We start from the raw sequence: 19,696 nt of genomic DNA, 5'->3' as shown, positions 1-19,696 counted from the left end.
CACAATCAACATTGTTCCAGACTATCGTACTACTCGCTTGAAGTCTCTGCGCCCTTTGCACAATGGTCATTGCACCAGACTATTGTAATATTAGTCATTCGAACTGCTCTAAGTGCTAGAGGACTCTGCATCTTTTTGCACAGTTGTCAAAAAAAAAAAAAAAAAGTACCGGCATTACCAGATAACGAGCAACCCTTTATTGCTCAATGACTGTTTTTCTCAATGTCTTTATGTCTAAAAAGTGTTCTCTGTCAATTGACTGTCTGTTGTCGTACTAGAGTGGCTCCAATTACCAGAGACAAATTCATTGTGTGTTTTTTGGACATACTTGGCAAATAAAGATGATTCTGATTCTGATTCTGATATGTCTCGACAAAGAGTCAAGCTTTGTATGTTGGGGAGGAGCTAAGTTTAGCCTGAATTGTACTTTTTAGTGGGAAGAAGTTATGAACGAGTCTGAATTGCATGTGCATGTACACACGCACGTTTTTGTTTTTGTTTTTTCCCCCCCGAATCAAATGATCTGTAAGCCATTTATTTTTAAAGGTGGAGTTGCAAAAATAATTTGAAATGATATTAAACTCTTTTGAGATCATAGTTTTTGGTTTGGCTTATTCTATTACAATTTTTCTGAGTCGCTTGGTACATTTCTCAGATCAGAATTGAATTTCTCAAAACTACCACTACAATCTTTAAGTGATTGTGTCACTTGTCTACATCAGAAAAGCAGTTTTTTCTTTCTTTAAACAAGTTCCATAACGTTTGGTACATCCATGTTTGCTACATTATCACTTGTTTATGTCATGTTGATTAAAATGTTTAATAGTGTTCTCTGTTGAATAGTCTCACAAGATTTAGGCATCTGTCCATTGCATTGGGTTGCACAATTATATTTTATATACCGTATATATCCATTCGACTTTGCATTACACACAATATAAGACAAGAGCCACACTGGTAAACCACATTATCAATCATGGGCTTAGGTGTAAGGAAGATTGGACCGTAAGTCCTACAGCACTGCATGTACAGTTGTCCCTAAGCAGACTTTCCCATGTTCATTTTTCTACTTTTGTTTGGGTTAATTATTTTCTTTATGCTATGCAGTGCTGTCTTTATCATTTCTGTGTCACAATGAGATGTTCTGTCAACAAATTACGGTCCAAACAATAAAAGCATAAATGAGATTCTTGTCCAGTCTCTTGCAATCAATCGCCCACATACAGTAAGGTGTAACTTACAATTTAAAGTAATTGTCATTAAAACGTTTGCTGCAGTTTACAGCAAAACATCCATCCAGAGTACACTGTTATATTGACAACGTGACTCAGCAATCTGACTGTCTTATCCGGACACAATGACACATGGACTTGCCATTCTGATGGCATTCTGATGTTCACTGGCTCAGATGTTTACTTTTAAGGGATGAACTAAGAATTTTGATCAAGGGGCTGACTTTTGCAGTTTATCCATTGTGTTTTGAGGAATTCACCTACTGTTTTACAACATTTGAGAATGATTTGATGAATGTACCAAAGAGACTGAGGAAAACTTTAATATAGGCTATTAGAAACATTGGGGGGACTACTGGTACTATTATTTGTAGTTGTAGTACTAAGAATTGTAGTATCACCGTTATCATAACACTTGTTTATCTGTAATTTTCATTGAGTGTGGAAATTTCATGCAGCTAACACATTTGGAGGGATGGATTTCACCAGTTGTTTATAACCGTCTGGTTCACCACCATGTTTACTGCCAAAACACAAACGAATGTGTGCTATCCAATTACAATAGAAGAGGCAATGTTTTGTTTTAGTCCACACATGCTGGTAAAACACCATCAGGATCTTTTACTTTCAATTCACGTAAGGATTTCCAGAATGAAGTGCAAATTACAACTTAAAAGTATATTACAACCCATTTGTACTTGCGCTACTATGTACATGTACTGTACAGTGACTTGTGATCAATAACTCAGCACTGAGTTTTGAAAGAACAGGCACATTGTGACTCTTGCTTGTACCAGAATGTATATTTTTAATGACCTGTCCAGCTGCTGTCATTGGCCTCCACACAGCCTTGCGTCTCTGGAGCCGAGCTCATCATGTTCCTGCCTGTCAACATCAGGAGCATCGTGGCCTTTGGCATTTTCATCTTTTCATAGTGGTGTGAAAACATCTTCTTTTGCAGTATACACAATGCATGATTAATAATAATAAAATGCTTCAAATCTCCAGTCAGCACCTTGAAACGAAATCACACAGGTGCACATCGCCAGCAAATCCCCTCGTGACAGCTGCACAATGCACTTTAACGGGGGTTAAAGGCCACTCCTGAAATAGTGTGAGGTCAAGATGTTTGTGTTGAAAGTCACGTAGCAGCAAACATACACAGCATATGGAATTAGTGAACATCGTAGTACAGGCCTGCATTAAATTGATAATAGATATTGTTTTAGTGACTTTAGACTTTAAATGCTTATGTATCGCTTCAAGAGACACATAAGCATTTAACACAAATAGAAATGTACTGGAAGTGTTTTGCTTGGCAAGTATCCATCAACTCCCACACACATCACTATGCAGATGTATTTTTGTGCACTATTTATGTATAATTAAAAAAAAAATTCACCCATTCCCAACCCCTTACACACAAACAAATATTGTGTTATTTTAATGTATCCCTTTGTCCACAGCACCTATGTTTCTCATTAATTTTCAACATCAATGTGAATGTTTAAAATTAAATAAAATACAAGGAAAACACAAAGAAGGATAAAAACAGAAGTAGATGGAACATTGTACAAACACACAATGTAATCAGGTCAGGTACACATTCATCCAGCACCCTGAAAGTGGTCGCCAGCCAATTGCAGCACACATAGAGACAAACAACCACTCACTGGTTTAGAGTCTTCAATTAACGCAAGAAACATGTTTTTGGAATATGAGGGTACTCGGCGAAAACCTTGCAGGCACGGGAACAACATACAAACTCCACACAGGAAGGTTACTAGTACGTGAGTTATTTCATACCTAATTTGGCCTTGAGGTGGCAGTGTCTAACTGCAATCCCCTTGATTTGAAAATAGGATTGAAACCAAGTTTAGAGAGCAGATTGTTTACTGCGTAGTCATTTCATTGTGTGATTTGCTTGAAAGGTGCAGGGAAAACAGGGAGTGCATCTGTTACCATATGTCCAGTTATAGCCTTATCTTTATTTGCTTCAAGCTAATATGGGATGTGAATTGTATCGGGTCTCCATAAAGGGGTTATTTATAAGTATTTAATTTCAAAAAGCAATATCGAGGTTATTCCAGTGATTTCATTCATTGTGTTGTGCAGCAGGCAAATGTGCTGAAGTCGGCGTTCTACTTATGCTGGCCTTGGGTTGTAATACTAGTTTGTACCTCAGGGAGTAATGGTGAGTCACAGTCTCTCCTTTTGGATGTGAATAGAATTTACAACAAGATTGTAATGACAAGAAATACCACTGTGACACCAGTGTATTTGGTACCAAGGCCTTCAGTGGGAACTTCCCTGACTTAATGCCACCACTAGCACGGCATTATAGAAACCATTAATAATAAAAAAAAAAACGCAATATAACACAATAATAGGCGGCACGGTGCGACTGGTTAGAGCGTCTGCCTCACAGTTCTGAGGTCTGGGTTTCAATCCCCGGCCCCGTGCCTGCGTGGGTTTTCTCCGGGCACTCCGGTTTCCTCCCACATCCTAAAAACATGCATGGTAGGTTAATTGACAACTCTAAATTGCCCGTCGGTGTGAATGTGAGTGAAAATAGTTGTTTGTTTCTATGTGCCCTGCGATTGGCTGGCAACCAGTTCAGGGTGTACCCCGCCTCCTGCCCTATGATAGCTGGGATAGGCTCCAGCACGCCCGCGACCCTAGTGAGGAGAAGCGGCTCAGAAAATGGATGGAACACAATAATATGCCATGTAGATCATTTGGAGCAGTTCAGAATCAAAATTGAATAGCATGACAAAAACACATTAAAAAAAAAAATCTTCATACTCAGCAGAGGTCCTGATTATTAAATGTATTAATTTGTGCAGATCGGACGAGATGTGTTTTGCTAGTCGCAGTTGGCTGCAACAAGTTTTGCCCTGACCGGCCAATCAGAGGACTGAAAAATGCTGATGGTCATCAAGGACCATCATCATGTGGAACTGTGAGGATGAATTTGAAATTTGATTTGTTACAGAAACCTTCCAATTGGTAATGTAGTTTAAGTTACATCAGCCAGCTCTACTAATTCTGAAGGCCCTGAGCAGAATAGATTGCCATGGCAGCACAGAGGTTAAAATCTGATAGGACAAAAAAAAAAAAGAAAGAAAGAAAGACATAAACAAATCTAACGTACACATACCGAAAGCAGTACAACAAAGATTAAAGCAATGAAATTAAGAGAATAGATTGTTGGGGAAAAAAAGAAGTTGATTTCATAGAACAAATATTAGGTTGTAAATGTAGGTCAGTTTTTTTGATAGTGTTTAGGCCAGCAGCCTTGCTAGTCATGACAGTTCCCCACGAAGTGATACTGCACAGTGATTGCTTCGACTATATTAGTTAATCCATGCATCCAACCATTTTCCATACCGCTTATCCTCATTAGGGTCACCGTTGCTAATTTAGAAAAGGAATAAGTAACAACTTCTGAATTAAAATGTACTGCCCTCTACAGCAAAGACAGTGAGAATATATCAAGTTTTGTGTTCTTTTAGCAAGGTTGATATAGACAGTGATGCGCCATTATTCACACACATTGCAGAATACAATTTCCTCTCATTTAGTTTGAACTCCCCTCGCCTCACCTCACATCTCTGTCGGGCATGCTTGCCCATTTCGCGCAGCAAGCAAAAGCCACTTACACAGAAGACTGACAAAGTAATCAAGTCAGACTGCAGTTTACAAGGCCGAGCGCACGGTTCACCGAGCAGGTTGAAAGAGGTGCAGAGACAGGCCAGAGAAACCATTCCATTCACTGGGTCCTTCCTCGCTTTCTTGTTCTCATCTTGTTCCCATTTCGTGCTCTCATTCTCTTGAAGAGCCACACTTTTCCTTCTCTTTACCTCTTTAATACTACACTTAAACATCCCACGCATATGCGTCTATCCCGCAGGTATGAGCCGTGGAATAGAAAATGCGAGAAGGTGTGAGAAGGCTGAATTTTAAGACAGCTCTGTAATTGAATGGGAAATACAGTGACAATGGTATTGTTGTTGTGTGTGTGTCTCTGTGTGTGTTTATGTACATTTTGGAGCATTCCATATCATCAACATCATGTATTGTGGACTGGATGTCTTTTTTATTTGGAACAGGATCTCTAAGCGTATAGTAAAGCCGAATAAACAACTGATCAATTTATCTGTCAGAAATCTGATGTCGAGGCAAACGTATTTGCATCAACCCATTTTGCGTGAGAAAAAAAAACTCGGATCCTCTGCAGCTGTGGTAATATGGTGAGATCGTAACTTGAAAATATCAGCTGAAATGTCTGAGGCCCTAAAAATAAACACATTTGTGAGCAAAACACTTATGTACATCTGTTGCGTTTGTGTAAGTAAGCATGAAAAAGCCGCTGAACAGACATGCTCATGCTCCCCGGGGTTTCAATCTTTAGGGCCCAGCTCAGAGTTGTGTGATTGGTTGCTGATGTTTTTTAGCTGGAGTGGAGAGGAGCCAATGGCCATGTCTCCTCAGGGCCAGCCACCACCTGAGCACTGGCCTCACTCATGCTCATGCTTTTAATGCATTATTTGGATGCCACTACCATTACATGCTTCGAATAACTGATTAATGCACAATATATTGGTGGTATTTACTTAGCAAAAAAGTAAAGTATATGCATAGCAACACACGTTGTGACGTCCAGCTTGTCCATCCTCTTTTGGCTGTGAGGCAGCTTCACAGCCCTTTTACAACTCAATGGAATATTAATGAGAGAAGTCATTAATATCTCTTGTTGACGGACAGTTACATTTCTGCAACTGTCGTTTTGCATTCCAAAAGAATGATACCTTTTGGGATTTGCTGCGTGCCTCCAACTTAGAGCATTAATACTAGGGTTTCCATATCCAACAAACAAGTTAGTGCTGTCGTCCTACTTACACGTAATGATGGAGCATGCCGCACAACAAGCGATGCAGTCAAAGTCGACTGTATCTTTGCGCAGTGTGCAGGGTTCCACAACAATTTTTGTTAGTAGCTAATCACTTGACCACCGGTTACAGTCAGCCACAAATTACAGACAAAAAAAAAACCGCACATACGTTTTTACACACCTTAAAAATACATTTCTGGGTTTGAAGCTGACAAGACCTAGCCGGCTGCAGCGTCGCTACCAAGCCAAACAAACACAGTGAGTAGGGATGCAACTAACGATTATTTTAATAATCTTTTTAGCTGTTAACTTTCTTTCCAAATTAATTGGTGAATTGGATGAAATAAAAAAAATTACTTTATATAAAAATAAAATTATTGAGTTAATGTAGTTTAATGTAACAGAGTAAAAATAACATTTCTTCTTACCTAACATGCTCAAGAAAAAGTATGTTGTAATAAACTATTCTTACAAGTACAATATTATCCAAAACGTTACTTGAGTAAAATTAAGAGTAAATGTAACTCATTACTACCCACCTATGTTTATTATTACCAGGTTGGAGGTTAACTTATTTTTACACTTATATGGCCGATAAAAATATTATAAAGTGACTTCAAAAGTTTTCTGTCCTGTTCATAAAGTTTGTATGATGGCAACAGTTATTTCATATGGAACATTGTTATTATGAATTCAAGCAAATGGGAGATCCACCGGTAGCCAGGATTGTGTTCAACATGTTCCTCTTTACTTCTGTTGGCCTACTTAAAATAAATAAATAAATAAATAAATAAAAAGAAAATACAGGTTGTCCCCTGTGGACTAGTGTTACCTTTCTTCGCTCGCATGTTTTTCCTGCAAAAATAATATTTGATTGAGGTTAAATGGGAGAAAGCGGGACAACAAATACTGTAGCAACGGATGCTGCAATACGCATCCCCAGTGTCAAGGTGGCGTGTGATGTATACCAGAAAAGACGGCAGGCTCCGGGGGAGCGCTCAGACAGATGTGTCTTGTCTGTACACACTGCAGGGGGGGAGTTGGATGGTTTGGCTGCAGGATTAATTTGCCCTTTGAGACAGGTGCTGAGAGGAGCCAGAGCAGACACAATGAATCTAATGTTACGTGACCCCGTCCCTGTGCTCCACTTTAAGTCCATGGGACACAACTAATTCATATGGAAAATCTCTGTCAGCGATATGCTTTTACACTAGCACTATTATCTCCTGTAATGTGAGCGCCCTCTCCTTTGAGTAATAAGGATTTTCTCTGCATTACAATAAGCTGCTTGAGCATTCATGGCACTAGCTTGAAAACAGCATCATCTTGTGTTAAAACACTGATTCAATTAAAACGTATCTCATAGGAGTACAGATGCTGCTACTACTACTACTACTACTACTACTTTGCGACAGACTTTTCTTCAAGATGCTATTTGTTGACAGGGGGCTTGGGCCCACTGCATTTGAAAATTATGGTGGGTGGCGGGGGATGCTCTCGTGATTTCAACAGCAAAAGGAAATTATTTTTTTCTGTACTCCTCTACAAAATCCAGCCATCCATTTTCATTACCACTTATCCTTACTAGGGTCGCGGGCTGCTGGAGCCTATCCCAGCTATCTTCGGGCGGGAGGCGGGGTACACCCTGAACTGGTCGCCAGCCAATCGCAGGGCACATAGTAACAAACAACCATTCGCACTCACATTCACACCTATGGGCAATTTAGAGTCTTCAATCAACCTACCATGCATGTTTTTGGGATGTGGGAGGAAACTGGAATGCCCGGAAAAAAACTACCCAGGCACGGGGAGAACATGCAAACTCCACACAGGCGGGGCTGGGATTTTAACCCTGGTCCCCAGAACTGTGAGGCAGGCGTCCACCGTGCCGGCTTTCTCCTCAACATTTCATGGAAATTTGTTTATTCTTTGATGCTGCTAACTAGCCAGCCCAAAAATAACGACCACCACCACAAATGCTTCCATTTCCCTTAATAGTAAACCCCCCAACTCTCCAAAAAAGGTATATTTTGAATAGAGGAAAGATAATAGATGAGATAGAAAGTGGCAGATTAGACATAGCTAATGTTGCATCAAAACCTTATATAAATATATTACTCAGTGTTTAAAAGTACATAAGTGGTTTCCATCCTCTTTCTTCAGATAAGAGACAGTATAACACATTTTTAGGAGGGCTGCATGTTCTTTGTTCTCGCCTTCCATTCATGCGCTAATGAATAGAAGCTACTGGCACCTTTTCCAGGTGGTGTTTTAATTAACGTATTACTTTTTTATGAGACGGCTCAGAAAAAAAAAAAAAACATTCTAGAAAACTGTATGTAGTGCAGGAACAAAAGTCAAACATGATGCTGCAAAAAAGAATATAATGTATGTACCAGAAGACTAGAAATCAACAGTGGTTGAAATATTTGACCTTTTAAAAGGCACGTAGTCATTTTAACATAAAGTACGTAATAAGAAGTCTCTGCGGGTGATTAGTAATCATTTTGCTGTCAAAAAAAAAATCACACAGTATGTGAGGAAATTAATGAGGCACATTGTACTTTTCGGTCGATTTTGTACTTTTGCACTGGCCATAAATGTGGACACCATCACTTCAATGTGAAAAATGAAAATAGAATTGTCAACAACACTTTTCTCCCCCGTTCGGCACCCTTGATGTGTACACTCTCAGGCTACACTATTAGGTGTACCTCTTCTACTGCCCGTCATATGAAGATCATTGAGCTCAACAAAATACTTGCCAGTATGATGCAGTGACATTGTCTACCACTGCCTACAACCACAATAAGAAACATCATGAAACATATTAAAACTGTACCACAATATATTAACCTTGCAAAGGCAGGCTTTTTGAAACTTCGATTGTAGATGTACCCATTGAAATGTATGTTATTGTTACTGTATATACAGAGAGTCCGCAAAGACTCTGTACTCTCTCTGTACATAAAAAAACAAAACATAATTACTTGATGAGATATGTTATTCGGATTTGTTCTACATACTCTGTGATTATTAAAGTTTTTAATCACGTTGCATTTGTGTATTGTTGAGCAAATGGGTTCTGTTCGAATAACCCCTAAAAATGGCTACTCTTCAAGAAAAGGCACGTTTATCATGGTTTATTGAAACAAAATTGGATACGCGTTCTCATCGAAACTGCAGGATTGAGTATGGAAGACCTCCACTGTCACGTTTGTCAATTTGTGCACCCCAGACAAAGTTTATGGAGCAGGGAGGGTGGGAGCAGCATTTTTTAATTTACATAAAGTCAACATGGTACCTGAAATACATAAATGCAACGTGATTAAAACCCTTGACAATGAGTATACATAGAACAAATCTTATTAAGTTACATCAGTTGCATTTGTATTAAACTGTTTCAATTGTAAAGAGACCGTGGACACCCTGTATTTTTCCATTTGGATGGAATGGTACAGGTATCAAAATGTGTGTGTGAAAATCATTTTAAGCGTAAACCATCAATGGATATCTGAACACGCTGACTCAGAATGTATATATCCATGGAAATGAGTGAAATGAGATTATTTTTCCAGCCCTAAGGCTTAAGGAGGTGAAAGGGGTCAATTGTATATTAAGTGATAAAATGTCAGGATACAGAGCAGCGATGTATGCTAGTGGTGGAAATGACCCCTCCACCCTACATTTTTCACGCTGACACATAAAGTGAACTAAGATTTCTTTTTCTTCTTGCTTTAACAAATTGCTGTCCTTGCTGGATAAGTATCCATGCACATCCCTGTGTTGCACTCCCATGTTGTTTTCCACCACTGTGGAAGGTTCCCATGTCCGGCGCTGTTATTGTTTGGCACACACACACAAATTGGCCCCTGAGCGGGCTGTCGACACGCAACATTTGACACGACCCCGTGGAAGTAACACGACACTCAAGCTGCGGTTCACGTTCAACGTTGACGCTCACCGCCTGTTCCTGCAAGGGACCGTGCGACCATGTCACGGCTGCAGCACAAACTGTTCCCTCCAGCTCGAGACACTTTTGATGAACTTCCTGACACAAAGATGACACACAATGGACGTTTTGAGTGCGAGAGGATATAACGTGGACTGCTCTGTTTGAGATCAAGGCCCAAAAGAAGCAACACGCTGGAAATCACATAAAGGCTTGAAGAAAAGCGAAACATCACTGAGTCCCCATTGTGCCACGTTTTATCCCTTCCATTCAGACTGCTTCACACATTATTCATGCTTGTACATGCCAAACACAAAGCCTTTAAAGAGAAAGAGGCTATATTCTTTTTGAAAAAAAAAACCACACCGTTCCCTCGGTTTCTCTGATTTGCTTTTAAACACATTTGCCTATTAAACATAGTTAATTAAAAAGAAAGCAGAGTAATCAAGTGGACGAGGACAAAGGAGCCTTCAGCAGTTGCTGTAAAAACAGCTCAACGCTTTGTGACTTTTATCTACAGTACATTTGCAAGTTATAAAAGAAGATTTTGACTGACATTTTAAAACACACAAGGTAAATTCTAAGTATAGCCACTAAGGTATACTTGACAGTCAGAGAGGAGAGATGTCAATTCTCATGCCTCTATTTCCTGTCAGGATCTATTGTGGTTAACCAAGCTCAAACAACAGCACACGGCACAGCCTTTGTTTTAATTCCTGATTTAATTATTGTACATTAGAGATTTGCAGGCTCTGGATATGGATGTACCGGTAGACGATGATTAAATTTAAGAGTTGAAAGGACCCGCCTGTCAATCAAAGAAGATGACTGCATATTCGGGGTCGAAACTGATACTAGGGTGATATTTTGACCAATGGGTGGCATGGTGGACGTGCGGTTAGCACATCCAAGTCACATTTTCAAGGTTGGGGGTTTAAATCAAGGCTCCTGCCTTCCTTTGTGGAGTTTGCATGTTCTACTCCTGTTTGCGTGGGGTTTTCTCCTGGTACTCTGGCTTCCTCCCACATTCTAAGAACATCCATGTTAGCTTAATTGAAGACTCTAAATTGCTCTTTGATGAATAGCTGGACGGACGGACGGACAGACGAATGTTGGATTGATTTTGACCAATGATAATCAATATATCGGAATAAAATGTTAAAATTGTGATGAAATCTTTACTACTGACACACAATAATGGTCTGATGAAAGGCAGATATGTTCAATATTGTCATGGTCTGTGGATTTGTTTAGAGTAGTTTTTGCTTTTGTAATGTTTTGCTTTTGTAAATAATTACTTTTTTTGAGACTCCCGCATTCCCGCCTTGCCTTCTTGCTTCCCTGCATTTTGGTCCTCCAACATTTGGCTTCAACACCACAAAAACCTGCAACTGTGAAAAAAAAACTCTACAATGTATTATCACCGTATTTATGTAAAAAAACAAAAATATAGAAATGTCAAATTTGATGATATTATGTATTTAAGCCCGTTTACACAATACTCCCATCTTTTAATAAAAGCAAACAAGGTAAAAAAAGACAAAGCGCACGATGTCATCAAGGATGTGCCTTTTTGTATTTTCTATGGAATTCAGCCTAATTTCAATTTGAATCACAAACTTACCCACCTGGGAGCTCAGTTCAGCAAATTATAGCTTTTTCTGGTCACTGATCGGCTTTGTACTTTGTTTGTTAACCAAGGTTGTTTGCTCTTTGTTCATTGAAAGTAAATGATGAAGGTCAGATTCATTCCAGTGGAGCAGCCAATTGTTAAAAACACATTTAAATGAAGAAGCTTACATGAAGAGTTATTTTCTAAAACCGTATGAATCAATTTTGATTATTCTGAGTAAAATGGCATTTATTTACCCAGACCTGCAAATGTTATAAACATGAATTTTATCCTGTTCAAACAATTTTTTTGACTCAGTCTGAACATGTTTAACAAAAGATATTATGTACACAATCTATGCTCAAGATCAAGCCTTTTTTTTTCTTTTTAATCTCATTTTGGAAAAGAGGTCCTTATATGGAAGATGATGTTCATGTACTTAAAAGTCAAACTTGTCATTGAGTGTCCAACTGCAAATATGACATTGATATCCGATGTTGGTGATGTTGGTTGTATCCCTACTATAAAACATTAAATAATAAAATGTCACTACAATATTGACAAGAGTCAATAAGACTTTGTGATACATCTGAAGCTTTGAATGATTTGATTTTATTTGACTCTGGGCTCTTATAACAATTTTACATACTGTGCATTTATGAGATAATAATAAGCCTATGCAGAAACATTACCCACAAAAAGGTTATTACATGTGTGGTGCGTGATGATGTCATATGATGTCATTTACGAGGCAACTGCGATATAATTACAATCCCATTCTAATGCGCAGCAAAACACAAGACATAACCTCAGGCTATAAATGCATTACTGGAGCCAAACTGAGCCACATGCCTCATGAAGCTGATGTAATTATCATTCAATTATAGTTTCAAGATTTAGAATAGCTCAGAGTGAGATGTTGCAAATAAATCAAAAACAAACTTGTTAAAATATATAATATGTGAAAGGTGAAAGGAAGGGGAAAGTGAAGTCTGTGTTGTACTGAATGTTTAACAGCCTGCTGCAGAGAGGCAGAACCCCGCTTTAAATGGCAAAAATGTAAATTATGAACTCAACCATCCTTTTCATTAATATGCCCTGTCTCCAGGCAACAGTATGCCAAAGGACATCTCCTGTCATCTCCTGGTTACATAGATATACAGATCCATTTCTGACTACTTTCCCCATAGTCTTTTTTAAACTCAAAGCAAATACAGTACAGAGGAGTCTGACAAAGTTCCCTTCTGTCTTTTTTTGAGCTTTTCGAGCCATCGACATGATTTTGTCTGCCTTTATTGAGCGAGTCCTTGAAAGACTGCTCTAATAAAAGAGCAGGCAGCTGGAGTCGCCTGATTGAAATAGCAAGTGACATGATCATGGCTGATATGTAAAGTTGTGTACAAGCCAAAGCAATATGATCAATGGGAGTATCACACTGGCTGCCTGTCAACATTCTCTACTGTCAAACCCATCATAATTGAAAAAGTCTCCCCCTTATTTAATTGGGCTCGAAACATAAGATGCTTGGCTTCTTCTTGGCTGACTCCTTAAATATTTACTACATCGTCATCAAACTTAACTGCGCCTTAGATTTATACAGCAAATACAGTAAACATTTGCATTTCTACTCAGGCAACTTGATTTTGACACCAAGGCCATCTGCAATTTCATTGTCACGTAAACCAACATGTAAAACCATTCACAAATGTTCTGTACAACAATACACTTTGTTCAAAAGAAAGTTTTATTTGATCAGAACTCCCAATTAAAATTTATTGCTTCAAGGCTTCAGGTTAAAGGACAATGTTCCAACTGGCTCATCTTCATCATAATGCCACAAGAATGCATCACACTAAATCGTCTTCATTATGTAATCTGAGTCTCACTGTTTAGTTAGCTGGTGAGCTCCAAAAATCTTAGCACCACAATCTCACTCTTCAAAGTCTACCAAAAAGTGAATCAACGGAAAAGTAATTCAGTGGTTTTTGCTTTCACTTTGAGGGCTCTGTTTTCATGGACTGCTCAAATCAAGTTTCCCATGTATAAACTTCTTCAAGAAGTCTATACATGGGAAACTTGTCCATTGTTTTTGTCTAATTCTGAATGGTGAGTTCAATGTGGCATGATTTTCAGAGTACTACATTAGACATATGCTGTATTTTTGCTCATTTTTCTAACTTGTCAATGTGATTTACAATGAATACCATTTTGTGATCATCAACACCTATATTCGCTTCAATGATATTTGTTATTTCATTGACGGCAAGTCACTGGACTATTTTTCATGGACTGCTTTTCATCAGGGGAAATACACTTTTTTCACAATATGTGTAAAAACTGTGACTTGCTTAATAATGTGGAACAACCTGCTTAAGTTACTTCCTTCCTTACTAAGGCTCACCAAGGAAACTAATAATCAAATCAATCAATCATCTAAATAGGCAGGAGAAACAATTTAACATCCCAAATAAACTGAAACGAATTGAACTGAGTAAAGCTGAGGTGAGTGTAGTTGATATTTTGCAATGAAATGTGGCGTAGTTTTCTCGCTATGCAGCCTATATAAATCTTTCCCCGCTATATTCTCATATAAAAAAAAACAAATAAGGAGGGACAACATTCCATTACAGAAACAGAAGTGACAACATGGTTCAAAAGCCAAGGAACTTTAATATTACGCCACTGGATTCCAAGGGCCATTATTTTCTCTTTTCAATGCAGCTCCTTGCTTTCACTGTTGTTTTGATTTACGTGGGTGTGTTGAGTGGGTTGACAAGTGTCATGGATTGTGGAATTTTATTGACTATCAGACTTGCACTGACATATATGCAACCTGTCTGCTTTCACTTCATTCCTCTTGGAAAATAACCAATTCATATCTGCACACATGGTCAAGGCTTGATTCTTGTGTTTGTATTGTTATTATGTGTTTTTGGTGGGAAGTAACAAAGTACAAATACTACTTTTTTAAGGTTTCTGAGCTTTACTTGAGCATTTCTTTTTAACTCTTTATTTTTACTCCCGACATTTGAAAACAATTTTATGTACTTTCCTCTCAATTCTTTGTCAAAATGACATTTTTCAACCTCCACGGATCACAACACAAGATTTAAATAGAGAAAAGTCAAGTTAACTACACTCGCGACCTCGATTGATTGAGGTCTTGGGGTCTTTTAAGGTGGAAAAAAACAGAAACACCAGTGTTTGAACGAGAACAAGGGAGCATTAACGACCTCAACAGATTCAGAGATATTCCCTATCCATGGCCTTATTTAAGGGAACTGTTTGATGTTGTTGATCATTAAATAATGATGTGTTGTGTCTTGTGCCAGTCTGAAAACCACAAGTTTCTGGTGTCTCATCTGAAACCAAACAAACAAACAAAAAAAAACCATGCAAATAAAGACATATTTTCTCAATTGTTATTATTTGGAGCGGAGAACTGTCACACATTGTGCGGGGTTTTCATGAGTGGCCGACTGTCACCGACTAGTTTTGCTGTGATTTAAAATTTTAATTGCTGATGAACGGTGTCACAACGTCGCATTTGTAACATCCATCGATTTTCTGAGCCACTTCTCCTCACTTGGGTCGCGGGCGTGCTGGAGCCTATCCCAGCTATCATCGGGCAGGAGGCGGGGTACACCCTGAACTGCTTGCCAGCCAATCGCAGGGCACATACAAACAAACAACCATTCACACTCACATTCACACCTACGGGCAATTTAGAGTCTCCAATTCATGGCATTTGTAACAGCCAATCAAAAATGCACACAGGTTTTCGCTAATAAAACATATGTTTATGGGTACTGAGCATAAGCAAGACCCAGGTAGCCGCCGCAGCACCACCAAGCCTTACCAATGCATACTGTATATTCTGTTTTCGATTAATACTTACCTATATTTATAATTTCATATGTACCTGTGGCTAGAAAGCAAAGCGTGGAGAGTCTCTGTCACCAAAATGCACAGGTGACATCAGTGAATGGTGTGATCATTGCCAAAAGCCTCTCAAAATATCCACACTTTCCTTTATTATCGCCCGTTCACTCACTATATGGCAAGCCGCTTTTGCCTTGACAATTGTGGTGCAAATAAAATAATACAGTACAGTATAACGTAGGTGGAGCCTTAAAACCAGGTAAAGAGTTGCAGTTTTTCCATTGCAGCTTGTTGATAGCTGTGCAAGTACTCACTCACTTGGTGTGTGGGTGTGAGTCAATAATTTTTTCGCGATGGTCCACTTCGATCACGTTTGGTTGCGTAAGTTCACAACGTTAGCAAGGCTAAGGGAAGGTTCACAAAAACAAAGAATCCAGATTTTACCTCAACTTTCCACTTAGTGTATTTTTACCTTTTTTTTTTGGTTCCATTTACTAAATCAGTACTGCGACCTTTACCAGTCTCTTTTTTTTTTTAAATGTAATACACGCACGTAACTTCCAGCAAGTTGTCAACTATAGTTTAGCTAAAAATTAGTTTTTTTCTTACGCATATTGAGCACTCCCCGAACATACCTGAAGCTCGAGACACCGGGGTATGGTTACTCTATCCACCACAAGTGCTACCAGAAGTGACGTTGCAATAGCACACAACGCCGAATGAACAGGCTGTTTGGCTCGTGTGACGTCACAGCGCCGGATAGAGCCGAAGACCGGAAGGCGCATCCTGAATCATATTTATCGATTTAACTGATGTATGTCTGCTTTATAATCATTCGAAATGGCAGATTTGGTTTGTAAAGGGGTTTTAGAGTTATCAAGAAAATTTTGAACATCTTTGTCCTATGACCTTTAGGTACATATTGTGAGTACTATTGCAAACTCTGGCGTGCATCAAAAAAGATACATTGGAAAGAAAAATAAGAAATGGATCACTGACCCATAAAGAGTAAAAGCATGAAATGACTTCACACCAGATATCATAAGAAAATTGATCAGCTCGAGGTGAATGAGCTCAAACTCTTCCAACTCAATCTTTTATACCATTCAATTTCCATATTTCCATTACCCTACGGTTAAACCAATCATTATTAAACAGTGTTTGTATTATTGTTGTTTGTGCTACATGAAAAAGACCTCGAGACAACGTTATGTGTGGCCAAGCCAGCGGCCACAAGCGCCACATGACAATCAATCATACACACTCATTAACACTTTGCAATGCCCACATGGGCGATCACGTACCTTCAAAATCCATGCCGAGATATTTGTGTTTGTTTACACACATATTTTGGACAAATAATTGCTGTTTGCAGAGGGGAGCAGCAGTGCGAAAGAGTCACTGATGCCCAGTCTATTAACTTGTTGACATTTTGGGGTCGGCCTGACTCTGGGCTAATGCGGAGTGTGACCAAGCAGAACCATCTTCATTATCCCAGCGCAATGTTTCATTGCTTGGGGCTTGTGCGCTGATGGCCAGCCACCCATTTCGCTGTCTCCACCTCTCATCTCCTATTGCACCATGTCTCTATCTCTATCTTCTGTGAATGCATGGTTGCCAAGCGTGCTATCAAGCATTTTTTTTCTCTCCCGCTCCTAAACGTTCCTGCCGACTTCTAGCTTATTTCACCCTCCCCCCATCCATCACTTTCTTCCAGTTCCATCCTTTTTCTGTTGTGTCAGTGCTTTATTGCATCATCTTTCTTTGCTGTACTGGTGCTCATATTTCTTCTTCTCATTTTGGGCTGCCTTGAGATGTTTGCCATCTGTCTGCAGTGGCGCTGGCTCTGCTGTTCTTGTTTTATTTTAACATCACAAATCACTGTGTCCCTTTCTGTTGTGTTGGTAGTTTCCTTTTCCCCTGCACCTGTGTGGCACATTGAAGTTTTGAGGTTTTACGGTTAAGATAACAGACCCCTTGTCCATCGTGGGATACCTCGCTTTTGATCAACTGCTGCCCGGGGATTATCTTCCGTGTCAATAGAGGTAGTCATACTGCATTGTTATGTCCTTATCCCATTGTAAACCACAGCACATCTACACTAGCTTTGGCAATTAAAGTTCAAGGAGTAAACAGCCACACAATCATTATGCATTAGAGGTCTCGCAAGCAATACCAAGCGGAGCTGTCGAGATTAATCTCCCACTGTCTCTGCGCTCCTTTCCCCGCACTGTCATCTTGTCACTCGCTCTGTCAGGAACCCTTAAATCACACACGCAAGGGTGCATGAAATAAAAAAACAAATTACCTTTTCTTCAGTAAGATTAATTGACACTGATGGGAAGAGGAAGAAAATGGACTAAACAAAGCAGGTGCAAGTGATGTGAAAAAAAGTGACCTTTATTACCCTCCTCACTTTCTCAACTGTACCCGCTAACGCGGCAGAAACACTGCAGCTTGACCTTGGAAATAACACCACTTATTTACTTTTAACTCATATCTACTGTATCCATTTTATCTATCTATCTATCTATCTATCTATCTATCTATCTATCTATCTATCTATCTATCTATCTATCTATCTATCTATCTATCTATCTATCTACCTGTCTAAAAATAATCATTCTTTGTTATTCTGGCATTTAGCAAATAGAAATAATTTTGGTAATCCTAATTTACCTAACAAATGAAAGAGTTAGTCTGATTTTATGTTAGGCAGTTTGGGAAAAAAGCATTATCTTTCTTTTTATACAGACATGGCTGAATGACTATAAATCAAACCACAATTAGCAATCCATTCATAATGTCTGGTGTACCTTAGGGGTTTTAATAATATAATAATCAGTTTTCTGTCATTAGATGAATGCAGACAATTGGTTTATTGCATTCACATCTTTGCTTTGGGTCTGGAGAAGAAAAATTATCATAAAGTCAAAGAATACATTGAGATATATTACAAGAATAAAGTTATAATTTTTATGACAATAACGTCTAAATACAGTAATACAAGAATAAAGTTTTAAAATGATTACTGTGAGAAATAAGAATACTAAAAGTGTTAAATTATAGCTCGAAAGAGACAACAACTGCTGGTTTCAGACAGACTGTTTTCATAATAAAGTGGACCCTGCATATTTTAGGGGGAACCGACACCATCTTTTCATGGAAATCGTTAATTGTTAGTATTTTCCCACTTATTCATGCTTTTTTTGCAAAAAGAAACTAACATTTGTCCAGCCATCCATTTTCTGAGCCGCTTCTCCTCACAAGGGTCGCGGGAGCGCTGGAGCCTATCCCAGCTATCATCGGGCAGGAGGCGGGGTACACCCTGAACTGGTTGCCAGCAATCGCAGGGCACATACAAACAAACAAACAAGCATTCGCACTCACATTCACACCTACGGGCAATTTAGAGTCTTCAATTAACCTACCATGCATGTTTTTGGGATGTGGGAGGAAACCGGAGTGCCTGGAGAAAATCCACGCAGGCACAGGGAGAACATGCAAACTCCACACAGGTGGGGCCGGGGATTGAACCCCAGTCCTCAGAACGGTGAGGTAGACGCTCTAACCAGTCGGCCACCGTGCCCAGACAAACGTTTGTTTTCATGATAATTATAATGGCCGTCAATTATTTGCAGATTTTCGCTATTCGTGGTCTAGCCCTGTCCCTGTCTTTTGCGAAAAATGGGGTCTACTGTATTGTGATTTTATCCTTTTAACTTTACCCCATTCATTCATCTTCCGTTCCGCTTATCCTCACAAGGGTCGCGGGCGTGCCTGAGCCTATCCCAGCTATCTTCGGGCGAGAGGCGGGGTAAACCCGAACTGGACGCCAGCCAATTGCAGGGCACATATAAACAACCACTCACACTCACATTCACACCTAAGGGAAATTTAGACACTTGTAATTTACTATTTTAGTTTTCAATGTGGCAATAATACTCCCTTTGTAAATATTTGTGTCATCAAAGCTTTAAAAACATTATTCTTATTTTTCAAGGATTATCAACATGTATGACCATTAAATCTGTAATGATGCCCTGCAATGATGTCCTGTAATGATTTGCTGTTTGATAACACATCATTCAGTGGGATTGTAAAATAGAAGAAAAATGTACTAT

This window comes from Phycodurus eques, chromosome 17 (genome assembly GCF_024500275.1).
Source record: "Phycodurus eques isolate BA_2022a chromosome 17, UOR_Pequ_1.1, whole genome shotgun sequence".
Taxonomy (NCBI): domain Eukaryota; kingdom Metazoa; phylum Chordata; class Actinopteri; order Syngnathiformes; family Syngnathidae; genus Phycodurus; species Phycodurus eques.
Note: the sequence above shows the minus strand (reverse complement) of the source record.